Genomic DNA, 8,468 nt, shown 5'->3' on the forward strand with positions numbered 1-8,468 from the left:
TGTGTTTGAACAAAAGATTCTTCAGCGCTTAGTGTCCACCAGCCACTGTCCAATAGGAATGAAGCACCGTTTAAGCAAGACCCTAGTGTTGGAATTACACGCTATTGCGCTGACAAATAGCCTTTTGACATCATTAGATTTGGACTAATACCACTGAAGCTTGACATTACTTCTGTGAATGCCCACAATTTCAAGTAGAAGCCTGAATAGTCTTCCAAATATTATTCCGGTGCCTAAAGTTTACTATAATGACATCTACAAATACTATTTTAATTAACCTTGGTTGAATAACAAAGATTAGGTTCCTCAACCTACATTATACTACTCTTTTTTTGAGAGGACAAATATTCCTTTCAGAAACACATAGTCATGTTAATATCAACCTAATACCAGAATCTTAATTAGCCAACTGAATTACCAAAAAAGCCCACAGATATTGAAAGGGCAAAGTAAGAACAGTATCAACAAAATAGTCACAGGGGACAACAGCTTGAAATCGAATATTACAGTACCAGTATAATTCAAAATTTTAAATATGTGAATTACATATGCAACAACGCAATCAGTTTCACAGCCACAGAGCCATGAAAAGGTCGTTTTTTTCATGAATATTAATATATTTTGGGAACATGCATGGGGCAGTTTTCACTTATAAATGAATTTATGCAATTGCTAAAGTAGGATCCTTTGCCAAGAATCTATAATGCAACACAATGACAGCTCATGACCAGGAGGAGGTAAGGTGCCACTCAGGCAACGGCAGAGGCAGACAGTCTCCTAGACAACAGGACATTAATAACGAGCAGCTTCCTTGGGAAAAATTAACTTCACCTATCAGTGTTTGCTGAAACTGTTGAGAGCGATGGTGTATGGGCAGAACTGGCCCCCACATTGTTCATTCATCTCTCTCTCTCTCTCTCTCTCTCTCTCTCTCTCTCTCTCTCTCTCTCTCTCTCTCAAACACACACACACACACACCGTCTCTTGCAGTCTTGGTAGGCAAAGTGGCAAATATTTAAATATGGGTGATAAGGCAACTGTCAGGGACTAAGGGCTTGAATACTAATAGTATAATCTAATATATTTTTACTAGCAGTCACAGGGTACCACTCTCTGGCAGATTTCCACTGGAACATTCTCTGAACATGTCCTTGACTGTGCCCAAAGGGTTGTGTAAGGACAACACTGACTTCTATTTGTGAGACTATTTTGTCTGTCTCTATCTTATGTCTTTCTCTGTATGGTCTGTCCCACTGATAGCTGCATTTATCACAACGTCCACTGTAGCCATATTCTACAGTCACATTTACATTCTACAGGCATATTCTAACAACTTGTCAAGTAGTCTAGGTGAATGGAATAAGGCGGAGTCAGGCGCAGGACACAAGTATGAGTAAAGCCACGATATTTACTAAAAATTCAACAATAATCCAACTAGGATAAACATGAACAATCCAGATCACGTATGCGGAACATCTTGACAAAAACAATCACGCACAAAACAACAGGGGAAGCCAGAGGGTTAAATAAGGAACGCTGATTATCGAATGAAAACCAGGTGAGTATAATGAAGACAAAACAAAAACGAAAATGAAACATGGATCGGTGGTGACGAGAAAGCCGGTGACGAACATGGAGAGGGACCAACTTCGGCGGAAGTCGTGACACAACTATATTCTTTAAAGACATCCTCCAGTGATTTTTGAACTATTACTGTTGAAAAGTTTTATCCCAAGTATAAATACAGTGAAGTACCACACTAAAGGGTACAAAATATATATTTTTCAGGTAAATGTTGTTTTTTAGACACCTGCAAACTTCAAGGAGGCGGGCAGAGCATTCAAGGATCTGGTCTGATGGGAATCCATGATGTCATCAGCCTTCCCCCTTGATTGAGTAAATATAGAGGACAAAAGAGTAAAGGCCCCTCCCCCCCACTTGTGCTGTCATGACATACCTGGACCACCTATTGCGATGTTACTTTTGTTAAGTAAACCAGGTGTTAAATGAGGTGAAGAGGAGACTGGAGTACCACTTTAAAATAGTTTATTTTGATGGTGTCACAACTTCTGCCGAAGTGGGCTCCTCTCCTTGTTCGGGCGGCGTTCTGCGGTCAACGTCACTGGCTTTCTAGCCTTCGCCGCTCCATTTGTCATGTATCCATTTGTTTTGTCTTGTTCCCTGTAAACCTGGTTTTCATTCCCCAATCAATCTACATGTATTTACTCCTCTGTTCCCCATCATGTCTTTGTGTAAGATTGTTTGTGTTACGTGTGTATTGTTGACGGGCCAGACTGGCTTGTTTTTTCTGTGTTATTTTTCACGAAGATGTTTATTGTTAAACATAATTCTTGTGACTGCACTTTTGCCTAAATAAAGTGTGTGCCTGTTCACAAATCTCTGCTCTCCTGCACCTGACTTCGCTACCAGTACGCACACATCTGACAGATGGTGAAGACATTGAGCAATGAGATTTCAACCTTTATTCACCCACTCAAAAAGACAGGCAACACTTATTTTTTTACATTTTGGTACTTCAGAGTTTGAAAACTATACTTGACCAGGAAATCAACTACATTCAGATATTGGAGCAGCGTTGAGAATGATCTGACTTGACCTAAACACTGATTTTGACCCCATAACTAATCTATGAAGTGTGTCAATAAGCTGTTTAGAAGCAGTTGCCATTTTGGGATGTAGGGTTCTTTACATTAAATAAGGATAAGAGCCTGAGCTAAGAATAGGAAAACAAACAGAATCAACTAGGAACTTTCTGATTTTGCACACTCTTGAAAAGCACCCTGATGTGTATAAAACAATTCTACTTATGGTGCAAAATGTATCTTCTAGATTTAGGGTCTATATTACTGTAGGGTATAGTCATTCTGTGTAACACAGTTAGAGCTGTAGCTTTGAACAGCATTCTGTAAACCTTTGTCCTTGTAAAAACAAATGCAAAAATAAATAAAGAATGGTTGAAATGAAAAAGGATTGCACCACAAAATAGATGTAAAAGCCCATTTTTATTTCTGGAACGGGCTTCTGGAAACCAAAATGTCATATACAATAAATCAACAAAATGTACTGTCAGAACAGGCTTTGATGCTTTAGCTTCTTAAGAACTCTCATTTGCCCACCCACTGGCCCCCTTGCGGTCAGGTGCATATTTCAGGCAGGTTGACATCGTCTGTAATATATCTGCCTCTGTCGCCTTTGACTCGCCAAGACATACCTGCTGTAAAGGGGGAAAACAAATATCAGCTCGACAAGGTCTACATGTATTTATGTATTCATGTAAAAGGCCATGATTTGTACTCCACTGTACCTATAATGACACTGCAAATGTTGGAGTCCTCAAAGGCCCTCTTCCATTTGTTACCTTTCATAGTCATCGTTGACATGAGGCCATTTGTCAGGGTTCTGTATAGAACACAAGGCCGTTTGTCAGGGTTCTGTATGGAACACAAAATATGTACTTTACATACGTACACACCACTACTTATTTTAAAAGTGAAACACATATGGTAATAGTTTACCAATGCATTGCTCTCTTCACCACATCTGGGATGTCTTTACCCCCCAGCTTTGAGATCTAAGATATTTGTAATTTTACAAAAGGACATGAATGGATTTTTCCATCCAGTACTACATGACAATATGTCATTCAATTCATGCCAATTAAATATTTAATTTCTCACCATGCATTTTTGAAAGTCATTTTCCATTAGCTGCTCTTCCATCTTTAGTAAATCTTTCTTCATCTCGTTCAGGTTGAAGTTGAATTTCTCAACCAGACTTGGGCGACTGTCCTTTAAAAAGGTCACAGATCACACAAAGGAGATGTATGACTCTTTTTTAGAAATTCCGAAACAAAGTAGTTGTACATTTGTTCACTTCTAAACATAACAGCCTAATTTCAATGTCATAAAACATTTGCTTAAAAATAATTAATCATACTTGCGTCCAGGATAGGAAAAGGGTCTGAGCCTTTGCAGTGCTTTGGTGAGGGGGATCTCTCATCTGAAGAGGCAGGAGACCTCTGTCTCCCACATTACCTATCCCCGGAGCATGAAGGCTCAAGATTCACTGAAGTAAAATATTGGACAATATGGCAATTCTTGGTACAATTAGAATACATTTCCCAAATACATCAATCAAGAATGAGAATAAGGGGGTGACTGACGTTGTGAAGGGTCCTCACTATAATCGCTTGGTGGCTTGTGTTTTAGTTTGCCATTTCCCCATCCCCACACTTGATGGCTTGAGTGGTGTTTTAGTTTGCCATTTCCCCTCACCACCAATACTTGGTGTCTTGCAGGGCGTTGTAGCCTTCTGCTTCTTAAGTCTTGTTCACATTGGCAGTTTGAAGTGACTCGATCTTATTTGTATCCGTTCTTTTTCCTGCTGTCTGGACAGCCGAAAAGCACATGGAATTGGCTATTTCAAGCCACATTTCAAACCACTTTCATATATTGTTGCTTGCTAGCTAGTCTAGTCTGTTGACAGTTTGACAAGCACATGTCACATCTTATCCCTTGAGGCTTTAAAAGTCTTCTGACAGTATGAAAACGTCCATGGAAAGCATTTTGGTCACCTTAGCTTGCTACATTCTGTAACTTCTATGTGATAGGATGCTAGAGTACCACCAATCAGCCTACACCACTGTGCACACACCCATCGTTACTATGACAACTAGCTCAGGCATGTCAGCAAATGACTGCTGTCTGAACACACAAATCCTATGTGGTCACTTGTAACTTACAGTTTGGACAGTCAGTATTCCAGAACAGATTTGAAAATCAAACCTGATTTGAGCATTCACACCTACAGTGTGGACAAAGCTTTAATGGCACTGGTTTTAAGGCGCTTCAGAACATATCTTAGTGGAAACAAATTAAGTCATTTTCTACTTTTTTTTGTACTTTTTACTTTTTGCATTTTCAAGTATAATGTATCTGCTATTTATCTAATGTCAGTTTTATCCTCAGAAGTATGAAATTACTTCCATTTCAGAGAGTGTGTGGACCAATCCTTTATTGCTTTATCCTATTGATTTGGGGGCCACCACACAGCTTGGTCTTTGATCCAGTGCTCTGGAATTACACCTTCCTTCTCATTTTCCATCCACTCTGCTCTGGCCCACATCCTCTGAGATGACAACCTGGGGAAATAGACAGTCAATATAATATAAGGCCTAATTGCAAACCCAACTATTCCAATAGATGTGATCTTCCTTGGCAAAACTGTGCAACAGAGAGATCACTGTGTATTGCCTATGATAGGGTAGACACTGCCTTGTTGTGATAAGGCCCTGGGGATAAATAATTGATCTTGCATTTGCAGATAATTGAGATACTTGCAATGTTGTCTTTGGAGTCTTTGGAGGCACATGGAAGTAGTTGTCAGTTTGAGTATGGTCAATGACATCACAGACAAGGTTTCCATCGTCTCTTATTTCTTTGACAAATGCATATTGGTCCTGGAGGAGGAAGCAACCATCTCATATGTTTTTCTTGATGCAAGGTTGGATGTTCTTGGCAGAATATTTCACTTTGCTTGATTCAGACAGTCACTTATACCAATGGATTATGCCAGTGACCGAGGTTGTCGGGCAAATTGTTTTTGGTTTTCTGAGATGGAGACAGTCTGTATGTTCTAGGGCCTCGTTCAAGGAAAATCAACATCCTCCTCACGACACCCAAGCACACCATATGCATAGAATCTAATGGAAACCCTGAAATACAAGAAACTTCAGCATCTATCAATGGAGATGTATATCTCTCCACAGTCCCCAGGTCCAGAACAGAGGCTGAGAAATGCACAGTATTAAATAGAGCCACAACTAAATGGAACTCTGCCACCTCCGGTAACTCAAGCTATTAATTCAACCAGATAAGAAAAACTATGAAAGGACACTTTACAGCACGACAGGGACTGTGAAGAGACACACAAACATTTTTATGCATGTTGTGTTGTATTCTGCATTGCATTATTATCAAGGCACAAGGCGAGACCCAGATGCAGACACAGGAGGCAGATGGTTGGAGTCTTACAATGTTTATTAATCCAAAAGGGGTGGCAAGAGACTGGTCATGTGCAGGCAAAATGTCAAAACCAGAGTCCAACAGGTACCGAAGGGCAGGCAGAATCAAGGTCAGGGCAGGCAGGATGATCAGGCAGGATGATCAGAGGCAGGATGATCAGGCAGGCGGGAAAGTTGTCCAGAGTCAGGCAGGGGCCAAAACCGGGAAGACAATCAATAGAGGGAGTACGGGGAAAACACGCTGGTTGACTTGACTAAACATACAAGATGAACTGGCACAGAGAGACAGGAAACACATGGATAAATACACTGGGGAAAACAAGCGACACCTGGACGGGGTGGTGACAATCATAGGGACAGGTGAAACAGATCAGGGCGTGACTATTATGTATTGTATTATGCATGTGATACGTGGTTGGGATATGGCTGTGATATGTGGTTGTCTCGCCTGGCTATCTTAAGATAAATGCACTAGCTGTGGGTCATTCTGGATGGGAGAGGTTGCTGAATGGCTAAATTGTAATGTAAGTGTAGTGCTATGTTCACTGAGTATACCAAACATTAGGAATACCCTAATATTGAGTTGCACCCCACACCTTTGCCATCAGAACAGCCTTAATTTCTTGGGGCATGGACTCTACAAGGTGTCGAAAGCATTCCACAGGGATGCTGGCCCATGTTGACTCCAATGCTTCCCACCGTTGTGTCGAATTGGCTGGATGTCCTTTGGGTGGTGGGCCATTCTTGATGAACATAGTAAAATGTTGAGCGTGAAAAACACAGCAGCGTTGCAGTTCTTGACACAAACCGGTGCGCCTGGTACCTACTACCATACCCCGTTCAAAGTCACTTAAATCTTTTGTCTTGCCCATTCACCCTCTGAATGGCACATATACACAATCCATGTCTCAGGTTAAAGCCTTGAGACAATTGTCTCAATTGCAATGTACTCTTATAATCTCCACCCGACACAGCCAGAAGAGGACTGGCCACCCCTCAGAGCCTGGTTCCTCTCTAGGTTTATAATCTCCACCCGACACAGCCAGAAGAGGACTGGCCACCCCTCAGAGCCTGGTTCCTCTCTAGGTTTATAATCTCCACCCGACACAGCCAGAAGAGGACTGGCCAACCCTCAGAGCCTGGTTCCTCTCTAGGTTTCTGCCTTTCTAGGGAGGTTTTCCTAGCCACCTTGCTTCTACATCTGCATTGCTTGCTGTTTGGGGTTTTAGGCTGGGTTTCTGTATAGCACTTTGTATCATCTGCGGATGTAAAAAGGGCTTTGTAAATACATATGATTGATTTGAAGTGGATTAAACAAGTGACATAAATAAGGGATCATAGCTTTCACCTGGATTCACGTGGTCAGTCTGTGATGGAAATATGTTTTGTATACTCAGTGTATAGTGAATATAGGATGAAAATCTGACAACGATTAAACAGTGAGAATATGCAGAAATTTCTCAAATATGCAGAAATTTCTCAACTATGATGAAAATGTGATGTCGATCTGATGTTGCATGTTTATTGCATTTACAACACCACATAACATTAATTGTGTTGTAATTTCCACATAGATTCTACATGACATTTTCAACCACTCTAAGTGGAATTTTCAATGCAATTTCAACATATATGTAAGGGTTTTCCTGTGGTGAAGTACAGGCGGACCAAAATGCAGAGTGGTTATATTGATTCATGTTTAATAAAAACATGAACACTACAAAACAATAAACGTGGAAAACCAAAAACAGCCCTATCTGGTGCAAAACACAGAGACAGGAACAATCACCCACAAACACAGTGAAACCCAGGCTACCTAAGTATGATTCTCAATCAGAGACAACTAATGACACCTGCCTCTGATTGAGAACCATACTAGGCCGAAACATAGAAATACCCCAAAACATAGAAAAACAAACATAGACTGCCCACCCAACTCACGCCCTGACCATACTAAATAATGACAAAACAAAGGAAATAAAGGTCAGAACGTGACAGTACCCCCAAAGGTGCGGACTCCGGCCGCAAAACCTTAACCTATAGGGGAGGGTTTGGGTGGGCGTCTGTCCGCGGTGGCGGCTCTGGTGCGGGACGCGGACCCCACTTCATCATTGTCTTAGTCCGCTTTATTGTCCGCCTCCGTGGCTTTCTAACCATGGCCACCCTTCTCAATGACCCCACTGGACAGAGGGGCAGAAGCTCTGGACAGAGGGGCAGAAGCTCTGGACAGAGGGGCAGAAGCTCTGGACAGGGGGCGCCTCTGGGCTGAGGGGCTCTGGGCAGAGGGGCAGAAGCTCTGGGCAGAGGGGCTCTGGCGCCTCTGGGCTGAGGGGCTCTGGCGCCTCTGGGCTGAGGGGCTCTGGCGCCTCTGGGCTGAGGGGCTCTGGCGCCTCTGGGCTGAGGGGCTCTGGCGCCTCTGGGCTGA

This window comes from Oncorhynchus nerka, linkage group LG8 (assembly GCF_034236695.1).
Source record: "Oncorhynchus nerka isolate Pitt River linkage group LG8, Oner_Uvic_2.0, whole genome shotgun sequence".
Lineage (NCBI taxonomy): Eukaryota > Metazoa > Chordata > Actinopteri > Salmoniformes > Salmonidae > Oncorhynchus > Oncorhynchus nerka.